Genomic DNA, 23,382 nt, shown 5'->3' on the forward strand with positions numbered 1-23,382 from the left:
ATATGGTGTACAGTATCTCCTCCTCATTTGTTGGTGCTATGATGTTATACTGAGGAATGGAGATGGGCCTTTCATATGGTGTACAGTATCTCCTCCTCATTTGTTGGTACTATGATGTTATACTGAGGAATAGAGATGGACCTTTCATATGGTGTACAGTATCTCCTCCTCATTTGTTGGTACTATGATATTATACTGAGGAATAGAGATGGGCCTCTCATATGGTGTAAAGTATCTCCTCCTCATTTGTTGGTGCTATGATGTTATACTGAGGAATGGAGATGGGCCTTTCATATGGTGTACAGTATCTCCTCCTCATTTGTTGGTACTATGATATTATACTGAGGAATAGAGATGGGCCTTTCATATGGTGTAAAGTATCTCCTCCTCATTTGCTAGACATATTACGAGTTGGGGGAGATATGTTGATAAAGGTCATCTGGTCAGAATAAGGGCCAAAACCAAATGACTGTATGATAAGCTGTGATAGTAAGAAATTGTCATTTTAGCGCTTCTTAAAAACTATTCACATAAACCTTGACTGAGAGGCTTACAAGTTTCCTCCTGTTTTGTCCCAATTAAATTGTCCTCCTCCATCGGCTGCTGATCACTTGTCATATGTATCTCTTGTTCAACTTTTATAACAATCTGTTGTTTGTCCTAAAACATAACAATATATAAATTGACATCCTGAAAAGTAGAGCATTAATAATCTAACTGCATAGAAAAATATCATCTCTTAGAATTGAAGTCACATTTGAGTTGTAGATCCTCAGCCCCACATACCTGATAATGGTGGCGGATGGTGGGATCTTCCTGTGGACAATCCCGGGAATAAAGAGGACCTGTATATGTCTCTGGTGGGTTTCTGCTACTGGATCCATCTGTAGGAAACACACACAGGGGCTGATTACATTGTCTCTGTGTGTTTATCAGATAATGGGGATCTGCAGGCTATTTTTGTGCATGGGGTGCCTGTTGCAGCTTGACTACCCATAGACTGCAGTCTAACTGTCATGACCTGTGCATGTGTAATCCTGCTGGTGGCAGCACTAAGGAACTTTGGTGATTAATTAATTTTTAAGCACAGGATGCTATGTCTGTTTGAATGAAAGCAGGGAGTAGACACACTGCAGATTTATTGCAGGATTGGTATCAGCTGTAAGAAAGAAATGTTTTTTTTCTTTAAAGGATATTATACTGTTTATCTTTTAGAGCAGTGAGGAAGTTCTGAGTTCAGGTCCGCTTTAAGACTGGTTCTTCCAGCAGCACATTGCGAGATCATTCTGCTTGTTGCTGGCAGCTCTGGCCATTGGTTCTGTGTCCCTTGCTCCATGTTCCTGTTCCTGTGACTTCCCGGCATTGATCTTTGCTAGCCTGACTACTCTTTGCCTATCAGTATTATCTGATTTCCTGGCTTACCTCTGCCTGTCTGATTTCCCTCCTGTATGCTGATTAGATTTATCCTCTCCTGTATATATTCTGAGTGTTCTGTGATCCTGTATATTCCCATTGCTCATATATTGAGCGATTGGTGCTCCTGTATATTTTGCCATCGTAAAGCTAGTTAGAGGAGTTTTGGTACTTGTGGTGCACCCTGTGTTATGCATTGTATGACTGCAGGTGTAATGTGGTGTGTGTATTTGTATGATTGCATGTTTGTAAAAATAAACAGTTTCATATCTCTTATCCATTGTACAGACACCAGTATTTCATTAGTGATCTTCTGGTATTGTTTAAAGGACAGCTGAAGAGAGAGGTATATGGAGGCTGCCATGTTTATTTCCTTTTAAGCAAAACCAGTTGCCTGGCAGCCCTGCTGACCCTCTGCCTCTGATACTTTCAGCCATAGACCCTGAACAAGCATGCAGCAGATCAGGTGTTTCTGACATTATTGTCAGATCTGACAAGATTAGCTACATGCTTGTTTCTGGTGTTATTCATACACTTCTGTAACCATACAGACCAGCAGGGCTGCCAGTCAACTGGTATTGTTTAAAAGGAAATACACATGGCAGCCTTCATAGTCTTCTCACTTCAGTTGTCCTTTAAACCTCGAAAGTGATTGGCATGCACAGATTGTTGATGGGCTGGTCTGGTCCTAGTTACAACCAAAATCTGCAGGACCAATAATTACACTAACATTACGGTGGACCTGGATTTTGGTACAGGAAAGCAGCACCCATCTATCTCTAAGCAGTCATATGGCTGTACGAGTGGTTGGAGGGAGTGGCAAGGACTGTGCTCCATTAGGTATGGAGTTCAGCTACATATACATTCTAATGTAGCCAAACTTGTTTAGCAGCAATAAGAGTGAATGGGAATGTTAGGATTGGAATTGAAGGTTAGTGTTAGGTGTTAAACGGGGGAAAGTTAGTGTTAGAATAGGAGAGAAAGCCGACATATAAAGGGTCATTTCCATAAAAGTAACTTTGGAAATATCCAGCTTTCCCTTCCCATCTTGTATTGTGAGCGGCCATTTTTTTATTTCTTTTTCACTGATGCTGGCTGCCCCGGAAGATCCACCTTTCCAATTACTCCCCCTCATGTGCAGCTATCTTACATGGTTGGTGTGGAACTGAGGAGGAATACTATAGTGGCATTTGGAATTATGTGCAGCACTCTGTTAGAGGTGCAATGTGCAGAGTGCAAGCTATTAGGGGTGCAAGGTGCAGAGTGCAAGCTATAAGGGGTACAAGGTGCAGAGTGCAAGCTATAAGGGGTACAAGGTGCAGAGTGCAAGCTATTAGGGGTGCAAAGTGCAGAGTGCAAGCTATTAGGGGTGCAAAGTGCAGAGTGCAAGCTATTAGGGGTGCAAGGTGCAGAGTGCAAGCTATTAGGGGTGCAAGGTGCAGAGTGCAAGCTATTAGGGGTGCAAGGTGCAGAGTGCACGCTATTAGGGGTGCAAGGTGCAGAGTGCAAGCTATTAGGGGTGCAAGGTGCAGAGTGCATGCTATTAGGGGTGCAAGGTGCAGAGTGCACGCTATTAGGGGTGCAGAGTGCAAGCTATTAGGGGTACAGGGTGCAGAGTGCAAGCTATGAGGGGTGCAAAGTGCAGAGTGCAAGCTATAAGGGGTGCAAGGTGCAGAGTGCAAGCTATTAGGGGTACAAGGTGCAGAGTGCAAGCTATTAGGGGTGCAAGGTGCAGAGTGCAAGCTATTAGGGGTGCAAGGTGCAGAGTGCAAGCTATTAGGGGTACAGGGTGCAGAGTGCAAGCTATTAGGGGTAGAAGGTGCAGAATGCAAGCTATGAGAGTTGCAAGGTGAAGAGTGCAAGCTATTAGTTAGGGGTGCAGAGTGCACGCTATTAGGGGTACAAGGTGCAGAGTGCAAGCTATTAGGAGTGCAAGGTGCAGAGTGCACGCTATTAGGGGTGCAGAGTGCAAGCTATTAGGGGTACAGGGTGCAGAGTGCAAGCTATTAGGGGTGCAAGGTGCAGAGTGCAAGCTATTAGGGGTACAAGGTGCAGAGTGCAAGCTATTAGGGGTGCAAGGTGCAGAGTGCAAGATATTAAGGGTACAAGGCACAGAGTGCAAGGTATTAGGGGTAAAAGGTGCAGAGTGCAAGATATTAGGGGTGCAAGGTGCAGATTGCAAGCTATTAGGGGTACAAGGTGCAGAGTGCAAGCTATTAGGGGTGCAATGTGCAGAGTGCAAGCTATTAGGGGTGCAATGTGCAGAGTGCAAGCTATTAGGGGTGCAAGTTATTAGGGGTGCAAGGTGCAGAGTGCAAGCTATTAGGGGTGCAAGGTGCAGAGTGCAAGTTATTAGGAGTGCAAGGTGCAAGTTATTAGTGGTGCATGGTGAACATTTTAAGGGTGCATGAATCAGAGTAATTATTACTTGGGGGCGTGGCATGTGTGTTGTTTTAGGTAAATGTTGCTGAGTGTATGTTGTTTCAGGTGCATTTTAGTTGCCTAATTGCTGTGTAACTAAAGGGGGCATACTGTATTATTGTTGCTCCATATGATGTTTATTATGTTTTTGCTTTTGAAATTATTAAACCCCATTGAATTTCAGTTGTTAATTTGGCAAGGGGTGCCCTCTGCTGAACAAGTTTGAGAACCAATTCTCTAGATGGACCCTCCATACTTCTCTTTTCGTTACAAGAAATGAAAGTCTCCCTTTACCTGTGAGGGGAAGCTGATTGTCTTTCATGATGTCCTTGTAGAGGTCCTTGTGTCCTTCTATATACTGCCACTCCTCCACGGAGAAATAGATGGTGACATCCTGACACCTTATAGGAATCTGACACACACAATAATACAGTCATCACACAGACACACACCTTGCTGTTACTGAATAATCTCCCATAATTCCCAGCACTGCTCACCTCTCCTGTCAGCAGCTCCATCATTTTGTGGATGACCTCTAGAATCTCCTTCTTGTTCCTCTCTGGTGTCAGGGAGTGAGGTGAGGGCTCTGTTATGGGGGAAGGTCCATGGAGATGATTTCTTGGCATCAGTATCTCACCAGATCTCCCCCTCAATATTTGATGATTCTGTTAAAGCATAACAGAATCATAGAATCATCAGAGTCCTTACCTCACAGCTGTGTGTTCTACTAACAGAGACAACAATAATGTCATGTGACCTTCCAGAATCATCCTCACCTGTCCAGTCAGCAGGTAGATGATCTCCAGGGTGAGGTCTAATATCCTCTCAGCCATGTAACTTCGCTTCTCATCCATGTTAAGTAAGGTGGTCATGTGATCTATATAGGAAGCTGGTATCTGTAGAGGGATAATACACAGAGAATTATCAGCACTGTGGGAGTCCAGACTATATATCCCCATACATATACATACTTGTTTATTATTTCAAAGAGTTTTATTAAAGAGTTAACAATTCTTAACAACAAGCATATCAGACACCCCACAATATAAGGCCTGTGCAATTAAACCCATCAGAATACATTACATAAATTTAAAAGTAAGTTTACATAAAAACAGTATAAAATAAATTCAGGAGCACAGAATCAGAATCAAAGGGTACACACAGCGTATCATAGTGCATATTGCAGAGTATAGGGTCCAAGACCCCCACAGGTAATGAGGAACACATTGTAAGTACGCTAGGCACTGTTCAGGAGCAAGAGCTAATGATTGGAGCTCTGCATTGCCATATATGCAGCCCAGGGTTGCCAGGTCTCTGTGAACACCTTGAACAAGTCACTGGCAATTAACAGAAATAAGGATGTCAGTTACTATGCCTTCAGCTGCTTCCACCAATAGAGTAGGCTGCTGCTGCTGCTTTGCGATATGTAGCCTGGCTGCCTTTGCTATATGCTGAGCTAATCTGTGTGGGAATCTTCCAACCAGGGGGCTAATCCCCCAGTATTAACATCAAGGGTTCTGTTGAGATGGTCCGTTCAAGTGCAAAGCTGAGACAACCTCATCCCAGAAGTCCCTTACTACCGGACAATACCACCATATATGTGCCATAGACTCTGCTCTATTGCAGTTTCTAAAGCTGGCAGTACATTGCGTTTCACGGGGTAGATTCTCTGCAAGTGCATCGGGGTGTAATAGGTGCGATGTAACACCCCAATGCTGGTCTCGCTATGAGAATAAGAACGGCTACCCTTAGTGAGGGTAATACAAGATTTGTACATATTTATTAAAGCTCATTCCCCACTGTGGACCTGGAGGACGACTGATTATGAAGTCACACTTTCCCCACAGTCCACACCCCTAGAAAGTTAGACCACCCCCACTATTCACCCACCTACTAAAATTAACTTTATTTACAACAGACACTAACTTACATTCATTACTTACATGTGAACATGCTGCACAGTTTTTTTTTTACAGATAATATTTCATACATGACACACAATTTATACATTTATCACACAATAATAAGGGCCTAACTATATGGCCTTGTTCTGCAACACAGATGGCTGTGCGTTTTACAAAACACCACCCAGTACATACGTATTCATCGCCGGTGAGTTGGGCGCAGGGCGAGCCGTATGATGTTCTCTCCCTGCTGCCACTAAACTACCCAGCGGCGTGAAATACTATTATGTAATTTGGGGTCCGGCAACTGCCAGAGCTCCGAATTACCTTTACACGCCCCCCTGCTGCATGTTTTGTCCCAATTACATTGTCCTCCTCCATCGACTGCTGATCACTTGTCATATGTATCTCTTGTTCAACTTTTATAACAATCTGTTGTTTGTCCTAAAACATAAAAATATATAAATTGACATCCTGAAAAGTAGAGCATTAATAATCTAACTGCATAGAAAAATATCATCTTGTAGAATTGAAGTCACTTTTGAGTTGTAGATTCTCAGCCCCACATACCTGATAATGGTGGAGGATGGTGGGATCTCCCTGTGGACAGTCCCGGGAATAAAGAGGACCTGTATATCTCTCTGGTGGGTTTCTGTTACTGGATCCATCTGTAGGAAACACACACACTGATTAAATACATTGGCCTCAATTCACTAAGATCATGCTGAAGATAATAAGGCAAGAGAAAACTTACATCCATACATCAATCTTGCCTTATTAAGGTGTAGAGATAAGTTTCCACAGTGAGAGAGTTATCTTATCTCTTCAGTCCTTAAGTTACCTCCTCTGTAGTTATTTTCACATGTAGTTAATTAACAGCCTGTCTTTAACTTTAGAATTCTGGAGTTATTTTAAGGATTGAAGAGTTAACTTAAAGACAGAAGAGTTAACTTTAGGTTTGCCTGAGGTGAGGTAAAATGTTTCCTGAATACTACATGCCTTATCACCATAGTGATAACTCCAGAAACGTTATTAAAGACAGGAGATAACCTCAGTGAATTGAGGCCATTGGCCTCAATTCACTAAGATCATGCTGGAGATAATAAAGCAAGAGAAAAAGTACCTCCACACAGAGAGTTATCTTATCTCTTCATTTCTTAAGTTACCTCCTCTGTAGTTAAGTTAACTCTCCTGTAGTTAAGTTACCTACTCTGTAGTTATTTTCACACGCAGTTAATTAACAGCCTGTATTTACTCAAAGTTTGAAGTGGTTTAGTAGGGCTGACATGCGTGTCATAAAGCAAAAAATAATACCCACAGCTGACTTAGAAAAATACAAAGCTATTCCTTTATTAATGTTGCAAACATTTCTCGGACGGCTTGCAAATTAAAACCGCATGGGATGGCCACCCCGCCACACATACAGAGCACACCCCACTCACCGGTGCACCATACAAACATACATGAGATATTAGGGAATCAAATGCTGTCCGGATTGGGACAAATACAGTAGCTTGCAAAAGTATTCGGCCTCCTTGAAGTTTTCCACATTTGGTCACATTACTGCCACAAACATGAGTCAATTTTATTGGAATTCCACGTGAAAGACCAATACAAAGTGGTGTACAAGTGAGAAGTGGAACGAAAATCATACATGATTCCAAACCTTTGCTGCAATTACAGCTGCCAGTGTTTTAGGGTATGTCTCTACCAGCTTTGCACATCTAGAGACTGAAATCCTTGCCCATTCTTCTTTGCAAAACAGCTCCAGCTCAGTCAGATTAGATGGACAGCGTTTGTGAACAGCAGTTTTCAGATCTTGCCACAGATACTCGATTGGATTTAGATCTGTCTTTCAATTCCAGCAAGAGCTGGTTAAGCCCTGCGCACACTATATTGGATCAATAAGGTATGGTCAGAGGTATTGCACATCTATTAGAAAAAATAAACCCTGATAAAACAGTAAATTATAAAAAGTATACTAGATAAAACACATCCGGTGGCTCAACAGTTACTGGAAACTTGTGAGTCACCCTGAGTACAAATCTGAATTAGTCCAGTTAAATGTCTAAAAAGCACTTTTCCAATTCCCTTCAAGTGCTAAAAAATCCCATAACAAGATGGTTTAGGCTTCGCTGAAGTCAATAGTAGGCGAGTTTATCCTCTCGTTCAACATTAAAGAGACTCTGTAACGTCAAAAAGATCCCCTGGGGGGTACTCACCTCGGGTGGGGGAAGCCTCCGGATCCTAATGAGGCTTCCCACGCCGTCCTCTGTCCCACGGGGGTCTCGCTGCAGCCCTCCTAACAGCCGGCGACAGACCCGACTGTCAGTTCAATATTTACCTTTGCAGGCTCCAGCGGGGGCGCTGTGGCTGCTCTCGGCTCCGAACTACACGGAAATACCCGATCTCAGTCGGGTCCGCTCTACTGCGCAGGCGCCGGAAACATGCGCCTGCGCAGTAGAGCAGACCCGACAGCGATCGGGTATTTCCATGTAGTTCGGAGCCGACAGCTGTCAGAGCGCCTGCGCAGGAGCCAGGAAGGTAAATATTGACGTCATTATTCTCGGAGGGCTGCAGCGAGACCCCTGAGGGACGGAGGACGGCGTGGGAAGCATCATTAGGATCCAGAGGCTTCCCCCACCCGAGGTGAGTACCCCCCAGGGGATCTTTTGATGTGACAGATCCTCTTTAAAACATCAAAGGCTCGACTAGCGCTGCATATAGTCATGTGTCACTCCGACCACCAGCACCACATGGAAAGCGACCCACCCTTTAAGGTGGACCACAAGTTACAATGGTCAGAAAGCGCATCTGGGGGATTCAAAGGCTCCCTTCACCTATACACGCTATCCCTCCTCTGCTGCAGCCACCAATATTAAAAGGGTTCCAGTTTGTTCCACTTTAAAAGTTTCCTCGGATAAAAGACATATCACTCATAGCGCAATACTGCATAAAAAAAATCAAGCCTTTATTACAGGTTTGCACTTACAAGCTCCACGAGTTTGGCATCGCATAGAGTTTCTCCCGCGGGCTCTCCCCTGCTCGGCCTCCCGGTATGGCCAAAGGTGTCCTCAATCCCTGCTCGTGCGAGTCCACTCCTGCCTCTCTCCTATCGCCTGTACGTGCGAGAACGCCGTTCACAGCTCTGCCCTATCGATTTCATAATATGACACGTGACTCATCAGGGGCACGGGGCTGTGTCGGCGTAGAGGTTCTATAAACTATACTGGGGCTCTATGATTGGTCCAGGTTCATCCTGGCTCCCCCCCCCCCTCAGCAAACTTTATTAAAAATGTGCACTCCAGCGTGGTTATGGAGGAACTGTGCTGAAAAAACACGCTAGTTTGTCTCATAAAAAGACATTTATTAACAATAAAAAGAGGCTAAAAGGTCTAAAGATTTTAGTTTAGTCTTATCCCATAGTTTATAAAAACTATGTAATAAAGGCTTGATGTTTTATGCAGTATTGCGCTATGAGTGATATGTCTTTTATCCCAGGAAACGTTTAAAGTGGAACAAGCTGGAACCCTTTTAATATTGGTGGCTGCAGCAGAGGAGGGATAGCGTGTATTGGTGAGGGGAGCCTTTGAATGCCCCAGATGCGCTTTCTGACCATTGTAACTTGTGGTCCACCTTAAAGGGTGAGTCGCTCTCCATGTGGTGCTGGTGGTGGGAGTGACACATGACTATATGCAGCGCTGGTCAAGCCTTTAATGTTTTAATGGATTTAGATCTGGACTTTGACTGGCCCATTCTAACACATAGATATGTTTTGTTTTAAACCATTCCATTGTTGCCCTGGCTTTATGTTTAGGGTCGTTGTCCTGACTCCTGCTGGAAGGTGAACCTCTGCCCCAGTCTCAAGTCTTTTGCAGACTCCAAGAGGTTTTCTTCGAAGATTGCCCTGTATTTGGCTCCACCCATTATCCTATCAACTCTGACCAGCTTCCCTGTCCCTACTGAAGAGAAGCACCACCAGAGCATGATGCTGCCATAACCATATTTGACAGTGGGGATGGTGTGTTTTAAAGTGATGTGCAGTGTTAGTTTTCCGCCACACATAGCGTTTTGCATTTTGGCCAAAAAGTTTCATTTTGGTCTCATCTGACCAGAGCACCTTCTTCCACATGTTTGCTGTGTCCCCCACACGGCTTGTGGCAAACTGCAAACGGGACTTCTTATGCTTTACTGTTAACAATGGCTTTCTTCTTGCCACTCTTCCATAAAGGCCAACTTTGTGCAGTGCACGACTAATAGTTGTCCTATGGACAGATTGCCCCACCTGAGCTGTAGACTTCTGCAGTTCGTCCAGAGTCACCATGGGCCTCTTGATCGCATTTCTGATCATCGCTTTCCTTGTTCGGCCTGTGAGTTTAGGTGGACGGCCTTGTCTTGGTAGGTTTACAGTTGTGCCATACTCCTTCCATTTCTGAATGATCACCTGAACAGTGCTCCGTGGGATGTTCAAGGCTTTGGCAATCTTTTTGTAACCGAAGCCTGCTTTAAATTTCTCAATAACTTTATTCCTGACCTGTCTGGTATGTTCTTTGGTGTTGTTGCTCCCAATATTCTCTTAGACAACCTCTGAGGCCATCACAGAGCAGCTGTATTTGTACTGACATTAGATTACACACAGGTGCACTCTATTTAGTCATTAGCACTCATCATGCAATGTCTATGGGCAACTTACTGCGCTCAGACCAAAGGGGGCTAACTAATTACGCACACCCCACTCTGCAGTTATTTGTAAAAAATGTTTGAAATCATGTATGATTTTTGTTCCACTTCTCACGTGTACACCACTTTGTATTGGTCTTTCACGTGGAATTCCAATAAAATTGATTCATGTTTGTGGCAGTAATGTGACAAAATGTGGAAAACATCAAGAGGGCCAAACACTTCTGCAAGCCACTGTAGTTGTTTAGTGAGTATTCTACTCCTCAGTCCTCTTTTACATGTAGACACTTTCAACAGTTCTCATAACATTCTGGGTTAGAAACCATTAGTCCACATTTGATTGGATGCAGCAATTGCAACAGCAGAAGCTTCTGAGCAGGTAAGCAGCAGTGACAGTTTACAGCAAGCACAAGCCAAATTACCACCTTAATCCAAGCAAAGCAGCTTCCAAACAACAGGTAGCAAACAAGATCTCCCTGTACATCACATCTCGCATGTTAGTTCAGCCTTGCTCAGAGCACGTAGCAAGCAATTAGTAGATTGTGCACAGTGGCATCTCACCCATTCCTCGTTGAGCAGTCTGTATGTTCACAGTGTCCCTGTGTCAGGCAGAGGGGCAGAGTCCGCTGTCACATGACATCAAATAGTCTCTCACAGATGCATCAACTCAGGGCACCGGAGGGTGCTGGCACCGGCCAGTTGGTGAGCCTGTCCAGACAGGCCACCGAACGGGTGGCAGATGTCACAACCGTCGCTGGGTGTTGCGCTGCTAAGTGGCGGTGTGGCGGCCCATGGGGGAGAGTGGTTCCCTACCACAGTTTCGCCGGCTTCCGACTTCGTCAGGGGGGCGTGGCCTACTCTCTCGCTCACAGCGCTTACATCCTGCACTCACAACAATCATAATGCAGTGTGACTGCAGGGGGAGGAAGTGCCGTTGTCATCTCAAGCCGGCCAATCACACGGGGGGACGGAGGAAGGCAAGTGTCCGGCCAATAGCGCAATTAACTGTCTATGGCCTCAATTCACTAAGCTTAACTCCTGTCTTTAATAATTCTTCAGAGCTGTTTTACAGTTATCACAATTATATCACCATGGTGATAACTGTAAAATAGCTCAGAAGAGTTATTAAAGACAGGAGTTAAGCTTAGTGAATTGAGGCCTTAGCCTGTCTTTAACTTTAGAATTCTGGAGTTATTTTAAGGATTGAAGAGTTAACAAAGACAGAAGAGTTAACTTTAGGTTTGCCTGAGGTAAAATGTTTCCTGAATACTACATGCCTCATCACCATGGTGATAACTATAGAAACGTTATTAAAGACAGGAGATAAACTTAGTGAATTGAGGCCAATGTCTCTGTGTGTTTATCAGATGATGGGGATCTGCACGGTGATGCAGGCTTTTTTGGTGCATGGGGTGCCTGTTGCAGCTTGACTACCCATAGACTGCAGTCTAACTGTCATGGCCTGTGCATGTGTAATCCTGCTGGTGGCAGCACTAAGGAACTTTGGTGAGAACTTCCACTGTCTACTAGCAGATGTCTCCCCTCTTGCTCGGAGCTGTGCAGTTCCCAGACTCACCTGCAGGTGGAACTCTAAGGACTTTCTGGACCTGAACTCTTGCAGGACAGAAGGAAAACATGGTGAAATGCATCCTGTATGTATTTAGAGAGTTTAGCCTTCATCTGTGACTAACCACAAGTGTAATTTGATCTCTCATCTGCATCAGCTCTGGAAGTCCTCGGCAGAGCAGCTAATTTGTAAACCCAGGATGTTAACCCTATGTCTGCTCACATGAAAGCAGGAACTAGTCACACTGCTGATTTATTGCAGGATTGGTATCAGCTGTAACAAAGAAATGTTTTTTCTTTAAAGGATATTAGACTGTTGTTTATCTTTTAGAGCAGAGAGGAAGTTCTGAGTTCAGGTCCGCTTTAAGACTGGTTCTTCCAGCAGCACATTGCTAGATCAGTGTTTCTCAACACTAAATTGGTATGTACCCCTTTTAAAACCCTGTACTCACCAAGTACCCCCTAGCATAGTAAACATTATCACAAGTACCCCTTGACAAATATACTGTACATTTAATCATAGTACACGATAATTGATTCTAAACAATTTCCAAGCATTTACTATTGCTTTTAAATAGCTAAAACACTAATTTGGAAGATCCCCCTTTCCAATTACTCCCCGTTATGTGCAGTGTCCCCCTCCTCAAGCTATGTTACATGGTTGGTGGGGAACTGAGGAGGGTTACTATAGTGGCATTTGGAATTATGTGCAGCACTCTGTTAGAGGTGCAAGGTGCAGAGTGCAAGCTATTAGGGGTGCAAGGTGCAGAGTGCAAGCTATTAGGGGTGCAAGGTGCAGAGTGCAAGCTATTAGGGGTGCAAGGTGCAGAGTGCAAGATATTAGGGGTACAAGGTGCAGAGTGCAAGCTATTAGGGGTGCAAGGTGCAGAGTGCAAGCTATTAGGGGTGCAAGATGCAGAGTGCAAGCTATTAGGGGTGCAAGGTGCAGAGTGCAAGATATTAGATGTGCAAGGTGCAGAGTGCAAGCTATTAGGGGTGCAAGGTGCAGAGTGCAAGCTATTAGGGGTACAAGGTGCAGAGTGCAAGCTATTAGGGGTGCAAGGTGCAGAGTGCAAGCTATTAGGGGTGCAAGGTGCAGAGTGCAAGCTATTAGGGGTGCAAGTTGCAGAGTGCAAGCTATTAGGGGTGCAAGTTGCAGAGTGCAAGCTATTAGGGGTGCAAGTTGCAGAGTGCAAGCAATTAGGGGTGCAAGGTGAAGAGTGCAAGCTATTACGGGTGCAAGATGAAGAGTGCAAGCTATTAGGGGTGCAAAGTGCAAGCTATTAGGGGTGCAAGGTGCAGACTGCAAGCTATTAGGGGTGCAAGGTGCAGAGTGCAAGCTATTAGGGGTACAAGGTGCAGAGTGCAAGCTATTAGAGGTGCAAGGTGCAGAGTGCAAGCTATTAGCGGTGCAAGGGGCAGAGTGCAAGCTATTAGCGGTGCAAGGGGCAGAGTACAAGCTATTAGCGGTGCAAGGGGCAGAGTACAAGCTATTAGGGGTGCAAGGTGCAGAGTGCAAGCTATTAGGGGTGCAAGGTGAAGAGTGCAAGCTATTAGGGGTGCAAGTTGCAGAGTGCAAGCTATTAGGAGTGCAAGGTGAAGAGTGCAAGCTATTAGGGGTGCAAGGTGAAGAGTGCAAGCTATTAGGGGTGCAAGGTGCAAAGTGCAAGCTATTAGGGGTGCAAGGTGCAGACTGCACGCTATTAGGGGTGCAAGGTGCAGAGTGCAAGCTATTAGGGATACAAGGTGCAGAGTGCAAGCTATTAGGGTTGCAAGGTGCAGAGTGAAAGCTATTAGGGGTAGAAGGTGCAGAGTGCAAGCTATTAGCGGTGCAAGGGGCAGAGTGCAAGCTATTAGCGGTGCAAGGGGCAGAGTGCAAGCTATTAGCGGTGCAAGGTGAAGAGTGCAAGCTATTAGGGGTGCAAGCTACAGAGTGCAAGATATTAAGGGTGCAAAGTGCAGAGTGCAAGCTATTAGGGGTGCAAGTTTTTAGGAGTGCAAGGTGCAAGTTATTAGTGGTGCATGGTGAACATTTTAAGGGTGCATGGATCAGAGTAACTATTACTTGGGGGCGTGGCGTGTGTGTTGTTTTAGGTGACTGTTGCTGAGTGTATATTGTTTCAGGTGCATTTTAGGTGCCTAACTGCTGTGTAACTAAAGGGGACATATTATTGTTGCTTCATGTGATGTTTATTATGTTGTTTGCTATTCAATTTATTAAACCACATTGAATTTCAGTTGTTAATTTTGTCAAGGGGTGCCCTCTGCTGAAAACGTTTGAGAACCAATTCTCTAGATGGACCCTCCATACTTCTCTTTTCTTTACAAGAAATGAAAGTCTCCTCTTACCAGGTGATGTGAGGGGAGGCTGATTCTCCATCATGGTGTCCTTGTAGAGGTCCTTGTGTCCTTCTATATACTGCCATTCCTCCATAGAGAAATAGATAGTGACATCCTGACACCTTATAGGAACCTGACACACACAATGATATAGTCACCATCTAGAAACATTGTCACAGGGCCCCTAGTGGCCGGACCGCAAAATGCCTTCAAAACGGGTTCAGCACACAGACTATGCAAGCTGTGGTCGCAATCGGTGCACAGAAAACGCTGGAATTTTGGCAGCAGACCGACTAGAAGGGAGCCTGTGAGTCACGGTAATACAATTTACACACTATTTCAGGGTATAACTGCCGCCACCTCTGATACCGTGGGACAGAGGAGCCCACTGACTGGCAGATTCTAGAGCTGCAAATAAAACGGTTAAACACACTATATTGTGTCTAGCTAGCAACAATAGTAGCGACTCTTCAGAAGCCCGGGTTCAGTTTGTGCGGCTGAATAACAGGGTAGCTGAACAAATAAAGGACGTTAGCGTCATTTATTAAAAACGCAATATAAATAATTAATATATACAGAAATCATTAAAATCAACAATTACAGAAACAGTAATAGCCAGTATGAAAATAAAAGGAGGGAAAAAATACTTAGGTTTGTGGAAATATGTCCTTTCTGGGAAAGAAATGCTAAGTCCTTGGTTTCAGAGTGGAGGACTCTGTGTCAAAGTCCAAAGAAGCCAGATGCCAGCATGTAATCAAGCTGGCAAGGATGTAATCAGGATGATGTTTCAAAGTGGAGGACATTGATTTTGGGTCCTCTGCCATTCTTATACCCCTGATCCAGTAGGAGGGAGTGAGGGCAGGAACCACACACCCCCTTAGAACATGAGATGAGTCCTCCCCCTCTGCTGGGGACCAAAAATCATATCTAACCATATATGGGCTCTATCTCACAAAACCGTACAGGTCAGGGCAGATTTACTAACATTTTCAGATCTGTCTCGATTTACCCAGCACCCTGATACCAAACATGAGGGGTAGGACCTCTGTGGTATCACCAGGGCACTTTCAAACTTCCTGACAGCCCCTTACCTCAGAATGTTCTGAAACTTTCTCAGTACCAGCACCAGGCAAAGCCCAGCACGCACTGTGAGTTTGGAGGGCCTGCCAGCCTTATAACACAGGAAATATGACAAATATAGCAGTTTATGGATTATTATAGACATCTAGGAATTACAGCAGGTCAGTTCTAGGTGAAGGGCTCTTTGAAGCTAGGCAGAAGGCTACGTGTCGGCTTCCCTGCTGAGATCGGGGCCGAGGAGTCTCACTTTCTCTCCATTAAATTGGTTCTGTCAGGCTACTTATCTGACTTCATCTGATGGATGGGCCCTTAGCACAGCTGGGTGCCTGGGACACTCTGCTGAAGGCTTCCTGCTGTCTTTTAAAAGAAGGAATGTCATTCTGTTCGCTGCAATGACTGTGCAAATCTAACCAGGAAGCGATCAGAAAATGGACTGCGCGAATCCCTCCGATTCGCCTGCGTTTCTCACGGCTGTTCTGTGACACACACGCCTTGCTGTTACTGAATAATCTCCCATAATTCCCAGCACTGCTCACCTCTCCTGTCAGCAGTTCCATCATCTTGTGGATGACCTCTAGAATCGCCTTCTTGATCCTCTCTGGTGTCAGGGAGTGAGGTGGGGGCTCTGTGATGGGGGAGGGGCCACGCAGATGACTTCTGGGCATCATTAGCTCACCAGATTTCTCTCTCGCTATCTTATGATTCTGTTAAAGCATAAACAATAGTAATACCATGTTCATTACCAGAGTCCTCCTCTCACAGCTGTGTGTTCTACTAACAGAGACAACAATATTGTCATGTGACCTCCCAGGAATCATCCTCACCTCTCCAGTCAGCAGGTAGATGATCTCCAGGGTGAGGTCTAATATCCTCTCAGTCATGTAACTTTGCTTCTCATCCATGTTCAGTAAGGTGGTCACGTGATCTATACAGGAAGCTGGTATCTGTAGAGGGATATTACACAGAGGATTATCAGCACTGTGGGAGTCCCGACTATATATCCCCATACATATACATACTTGTTTATTAATTTCAAAGAGTTTTATTAAAGAGTTAATAATTCTTAACAACAAGCATATCAGACACCCCACAATATAAAGCCTGTGCAATTAAACCCATCAGAATACATTATATAAATTGAAAGGTAAGGTTACATCAAAACAGTATAAAATAAACTCGGGAGCACAGAATCAGGATCAAAGGGTACACGCAGTGTATAATAGTGCATATTGCAGAAAATAGGGTCCAAGACCCCTACAGGTAATGAGGAACACATTGTAAGTACACTAGGCACTGTTGAGGAGCAGGAGCTAATGACTGGGGCTCTGCATTGCCATATATGCAGCCCAGGGTTGCCAGGTCTCTGTGAACACCTTGAACAAGTCACTGACAATTAACAGAAATAAGGATGTCAGTTACTATGCCTTCAGCTGCTTCCATCAATAGAGTAGGCTGCTGCTGCTGCTTTGCGATATGTAGCCTGGCTGCCTTTGCTATATGCTGAGCTAATCTGTGTGGGGGAATCTTCCAACCAGGTGGCTAATCCCCCAGTATTAACATCAAGGGTTCTGTTGAGATGGTCCGTTCAAGGGTAAAGCAGAGACAACCTCACCCCAGAAGTCCCTTACTACCGGGCAATACCACCATATATGTGCCATAGACTCTGCTCTATTGCAGTTTCTAAAGCATGCAGTACATTGCGTTTCACGGGGTAGATTCTCTGCAAGTGCATCGGGGTGTAATAGGTGCGATGTAACATCCCAATGCCGGTCTCGATATGAGAATAAGAACGGCTGCCCTTAGTGAGGGTAATACAAGATTTGTACATACTCATTTCTTAAAGCTCATTCCACACTGTGGGCCTGGAGGACGACTGCTTATGATGTCACACCTTCCTCACAGTCCACACCCCTAGAAAGTGAGACCACCCCCACTATTCACCCACCTACTTAAATTCACTTTATTTACAACAGACACTAACTTACATACAGAGACATGTGAACATGCTGCTCAGTTTTTGTTTTTTAACAGATAATATTTCATACATGACACACAATTGAAACATTTATCACACAATAATAAGGGCCTAACCTTATGGCCTTGTTCTGCAACACAGACGGCTGTGCATTTTAAAAAACACCACCCCAGTACATACGTAAGCATCACCGGTGAGTTGGGCGCAGGGCGAGCCGTATGATGTTCTCTCCCTGCTGCCGATAAACTATTCTTCGGCGGCGTTAAGTACTATTCCTCCTTCGAGTTGTCGCAACTTGGAGGAAGATGTAATTTGGGGTCTGGCAACTGCCAGAGCTCCGAATTCCCTTACACTCCCCCCGCTGCATTACATTGCTGCTATGGTGCACCGCGCGGCGGTGAGCGTCGTGCACCAAAACCACCTGCTTCACAGTTTACAACCTCTTTAGGTGGCCATACACCATACAATCTTTTTCTTTAGATCTTTTAAGCTCAATTAATTTTCTTGATTCATCACATAGTTTGAAAAATCAAACCATTGATCATTCACTATTCATTTGTTTCTAAAAATACATAATCATTTTTCTAGGGCTGTGGATTTGGAGAACAGAAGTTGAAACAATTTTGTGTACCTGGAGTCTGTGATTCCAATAAACTGAGGAGTCAGAGTTGGATGATTTTTGTACCGACTCCACAGCCCTTCATTTTTCACTATGGCAGACAGATCAAATAATTCAGGAAAATGTCATAGTTTTTCTTGATCAAAAAAGCACCCGTTAGACTCACCGGACACGCTGTTTCTTGCCAGCATATGGGACACCATTAGGAGAGGTGTGTCCCATCTCCTTTTGTGGAAACACTAACACAAGGGCATTATAAAAGGTGCCACGCCCCCTCCTCCTCAGTTCATCAAAAAAGTAACCAAAGAGTGAAACCTGAGACAAGAGGGCGACCAACACCAAGACACATGAAACTGTGATCTGACAGACATCCTCCATCTACAACATACATTCCAGAAAAGTGAGCAAGATAGGGAGGGGTTATAGGCGGTGCCCCATATACTGGCAGAAACACAGTCACCGGTAAGTCTAACAGGCGCTTTTCTCCAGCCATCATATGGGACACCATAGGAAAGACAAGCAAGTAATACTTACACCATCTAGGAGGGGACCACAGCCTGAAACACTTTTCTGCCAAATGATAGGTCTTGTTGAAAAAGGATATTCTCTTGTCCATGTTGCTGCCTGGCAGCCCAAGAGGTAGCTAAGGAGCGTGTGGAATGAGCTCTTACCCAAACAGGGGGAGTAACCTTCTTATGCTAATGCAATCGCCTGGTATATCCATCAGTTCTGAGGCTGCACCTTCTGTTCTTTCCATAAATAATCCTAACAATAATACTAACATTTGTATAGCTTTTCTTCTGTTGGACTCAAAGCGCTCAAGAGCTGCAGCCACTAAGGGCTCGCTCAAGGTGTTAGGAAGTCTTGCCCAAGGACTTCTTACTGAATAGGTACTGACTGACCCCAGCCAGGATTTGAACCCTGGTCTCCCACGTCAAAGGCAGAGCCCCTAACCAGTACACTAACCAGAAAACAGTACAAACAGCTGAATTGTTTTCCTGAACTCTCTAATTCTATCAAGATAAGTAACTGTTGCAGTTCTGACATCTAAACAGTGACACTCTTCTTTCTTGAAAGAAGGATTCGGCCAGAATGACGGTAGGATAATATTCTGTATATACCTGTGGAAATCCGATACCACCTTCGGAAGTAAGTTTGGACCTAACCTAAACACAATTGTGTTAGGAAAGACGCAAAGGAAAAAATCTTTGAATGACAGAGCCTGAAAATAACTCAACCTTCTAGCTGACTTAACCGCAACCAGCAATACCAGCTTAAAGAGGAACTTCAGCCTAAACAATTAATATATGATGGGTAATACAATCTCTTACCCACCCTGCTTTGAAAGAACAGGCAAATGTTTACGATTTTATGAGGGCAGCCATCTTTATGGTTGAAAGGAGGTGACAGGGAGCATGAGACACAGTTCAAACTGTCTGGTGTCCTGATCACCCCTCCCAGTTGCTATGCAACGAGAACAACAACATCAGAAATCCCATCATGCTTTGCACTGTATCAGGGGGAAAATGCCCGTGCATTTTTCTTTGATGGGACGGAGCTTAGCATCTGTGCAGCTAAAAATGAGGCTTGGATAAGAAAAACAAAGTTCTGATGCTGTGAAACTGTTAAAGACACACTGAAATCGGTTCAAAAGGTTCTCTTGATAATGCATCTGAACCAATGATAAGTCCCACTAAAGGAATATTTTCTGTTCAAGTGGTGTAATCCTGGTAATCACTTGTAACGATCAAAGATGTTACCTCTGTGGTGGAAAGCAGCGCAGTTGCTATCACACCTGATGTCACCTCTGCGGCCACGCCATCCCGGGTGTCGCTTCCCGACTCAGGTGGGACAGGGGTCTCTGTTGCACAGCAGCTTAAGTCCACACGCCTGCGCATGGAGCAAAAGGACCTTTATGGGCGTAGGAGACAGATCAGCTGACATTGTGGTCAGCTGACTTCTACCTGTCAATCTACCTTGCAGGTTGGTTCAGCCCCTCGGGCGGGGCTGCTTGAATCTGCCTTCAGCATTTAAACCTGGAGTTGTTACTCTGTCCTTGTCTGTTGTCGTGAATACTCTGCGTGTTAGCGCTCAGACCTTAGACCAGATCCTAGGTGTTGATGCTAAGGATTTCACACCTAGTCTAGGATATTGCTACCTTATTACTGTTTATTTGTTTAGACTAGTTCTCAAGTGTTGATGCCAAGGACTTCACACCTAGACTAGAATATTGTATTGTATTGATCTCCTGTGTAAGACTCTGCTATTCCTCCTGACTCTGTTCCTGCTTTCTGATCCTGTACTTTCACCTATCTGCCTTACTAGTTGCTGAACCTCTGCCTGATTACCGATTACTCTCTTGCCTCACGATTCTGTATTGATACTTACCTCTCTGTTGCCGAATCTTGCCTGTCAGACCATTCTACTCACCAGTGGGCCATCGCCACTGGTGAGGTGCTAGCTTCACCAGCTGCGCTGGTGAAGTTTTTATTTAGTGCAGTACTGTTTGCGTTTTCTACACCTAGGCTGCAGTACAGTCTGAATCACCTGCTAGTGCAGTACTGTTTGTATCTCCTGTTCCTAGGCTGCAGTACAGTCTGAATCACCTGCTAGTGCAGTACTGTTTGTGTCGCCTTTTCCTAGGTTGCAGTACAGTCTGAATCACCTGCTCCACAGGTGATCATTAGTGCAGTACTGTTTGTATCTCAGGTAATCACTAGCCTGCAGTATTGTCTGAATCACCCACTCCTCGGGAGATTCTATTCCAGTTTAAGTATCCCCAGCTTGCTAGGGTTTGTACTTTATTATACGGTTGGTCAGTGTATCTTTCGTACCTCACCAGCGGTCAGTGTATCTTTCGTACCTCACCAGCATCACTGGTGAGGTCTTGCCAAACTACAAGGTTACCATATCTGTTAGTGTGTTCACAGAGCCCCGGAGGTCTGGACGTATTTAGTACTGCCGTGTAGCCACTGTCAGCTAGCACCTCTGTAGGGGCCTAGTCTATGTGGCTCTGAGGCTCATCAGCTCCACTGATGAGCACTCGTTGTTTATTCATTATCCTCACCAGCTCCACTGGTGAGGTGTGGCCTAGTGATTGAGGGGACCTTCCCAGCTTCTCTGGAAGGCGTTGCCAAAACCATCTGAGTCACTAGTATCACCTTTCCAGCCCCCCTGGAAAGGTCTGGCGTAGCTTTCTTGCTACCTGTTAACTAGTTCCTTGCCAGCTTCTCTGGTGAGAACTAGTCGCCCATTCCTGTAGTCGCCTGGTAGTCATTCCAGGCCATCTGGTAAAGCTCCGTTAGTATCCGTTTGATTGGTTCTTGTCTCGTGCCAGCACCCCTGGCAGAGACCAGCTATACTACCTCTGCATTTCCTGTCTGTACCTTTCCCAGCCTCACTGGGGAGGTTCTGGTGAAATCTGTCCTGTTAAGATCTGACAAAACTATGAAAGTTACGGTTGCACCAAAACACTACACTATCTCACATTGGTAGTCCTGTGTCTGGCTATACTAGCATTATTGGTGTTTTTGCAGATCACCACATAATCAGGTATAGCGTCTGTATTGTTGGTGATACTGCAGATCACCAATAATCAGAAAATCTGTTTAGCTGACACCAACTGTCACACCACTTTAAAGAAATCCTTAATCAAACCCTTCTTTCCTAAAGGTTTTTCCAGGAAAATTGAGAGGGCTGAGAACTGTACTTTTAGAGTACTTAACAAGAGACTTTTTCTAGCCTGTCCAAGAAAAATGCTAAAACGGAACTCAAAAACTTCAAGCGTCTAGTATGAGAAGTACACCAAGAACTTCCATACCTTCATATAAATCTGGTTTACGACAGGCTATGAGCATATTAATGACCCTGTCAGATTCCAACCCACTAGTTTGAATAACTCTGGATTGGGATGAAGTAGAGGGCCTTGCAGAAGTAGATCAGGTCTCTCGGAAAGAACAAAGGGGGGCTGCTGCATAAAAGATCCACGAAACACGGCCTCTTGGGCCACATGGGAGCTAAGATCAGAACTCTGACCCCCTCCCTCTGGACCTTCCGCAACACCTGGGGCAGAAGATTCAGAGGGGAGAAGGTGCTAGCCAGGTCGAACCTCCAAGGCAGAGCATCCATCCCCAATGAAGTGGGAGTCCTTTGAAGGAAGTTAAAGCGTTACGTTTTGTGGAGAAATTAAGAGATCTATCTCTGGAAGACCAAACCTTTCTATTAACAGACTGAAGACCTTAGGGATGGAGTTCCCATTACGCCTGAGCCAATGTGTGGTGGCTTAAATAATCTGACTCCCAATTTAACGTGCCCTTCACGTGAACTGCTGAAATCAAGGAAATCTTTGTTTCTGCCCAAGATAAGACTGCTATGAACAGAGACCTCAACATTGGGGACCTGGTTCATCTCTGCTTGCTGAGGTAGGCCACCGATGTGGTACTGTCGGAATAAATCAGGATGTGACTTTGTGAAAACTTTCCTGTACAGCTGTCAACTTCTTGAAGCTGGTTGAACTTGACTTCAGAGTTGCTGACCATCTGCCTTGCAGATGTGGTCCTAAACAGATTGCCCCCCAAGCCCCAAGCACTGGCATCTGTGTAAATTTTTACTGGTTCTTCCTGACACCACACGCTTCACTGAACCAGGTTGTCTGTCTCTGTCCACCATTTTAGACTCTCATCATCTCTGGTAGGGACATGAGAGTCCAGAGTTGCTTAGGACTTGTCCCATACTTGCAACAACCAAGTTTGTAATGGTCGACTGTGCAATTGTGCCCATTCTACTGTTGGGAACGAAGCTGTGAGAAACTTCGGGACCTTCAGGATCATTCTTAGGGAGCTCTGCAGAGCTTTGCACAGCTGACTGATTCCATCCTGCAACTTTTTTGGATTTTGTTCTGTCAGAAAAATCCCTGAAAAGTTGATCCCTGAGTTGGAGACAATGCTGACTTTGGATGGTTTACCAACCCACCTGCAATAATACAGATCCCTGTGCATATGAACTAATTCCTCTGTCTGCGCATAAATTATCAGGAAGTCTAAGTAGGGAAAGACTGCAACTCCCTGCAATTTTAGTGACTTTATCACCTCTGCCAGGACCTTCGTAAAGATACAGAGTGCTGCTGCAATGCTGCATGGCAGGGCCTGGAACTGGTAATGTTGGGTCCCTGTGCACGACTTTACTGCTAACCTTAGGAACTTCTGGTGCTCCTGAGGGATATACAATTACGCATCATTGAGGTCCATGGTCGCCAAGTGTTCCTCTCCATGAAGCAGAGACCGAACTCTCCACTCTGAATTTCTGATATTTCTGATATGGATTGAGCGACTTCAGGTTCAAAATATATTAATAATAAAAATGACAATAAAAAATACTACAATAAT

At 44.8% G+C, this 23,382-nt stretch overlaps 1 pseudogene; it reads right to left on the reverse strand.

The window, feature by feature from the left end:
* Positions 1-23,382, reverse strand: part of LOC137537089 (uncharacterized) — a 128,390-nt pseudogene that overhangs the window by 100,072 nt on the left and 4,936 nt on the right.

The sequence above is a fragment of the Hyperolius riggenbachi genome, chromosome 10 (assembly GCF_040937935.1).
Source record: "Hyperolius riggenbachi isolate aHypRig1 chromosome 10, aHypRig1.pri, whole genome shotgun sequence".
Classification (NCBI taxonomy): Eukaryota; Metazoa; Chordata; class Amphibia; order Anura; family Hyperoliidae; genus Hyperolius; species Hyperolius riggenbachi.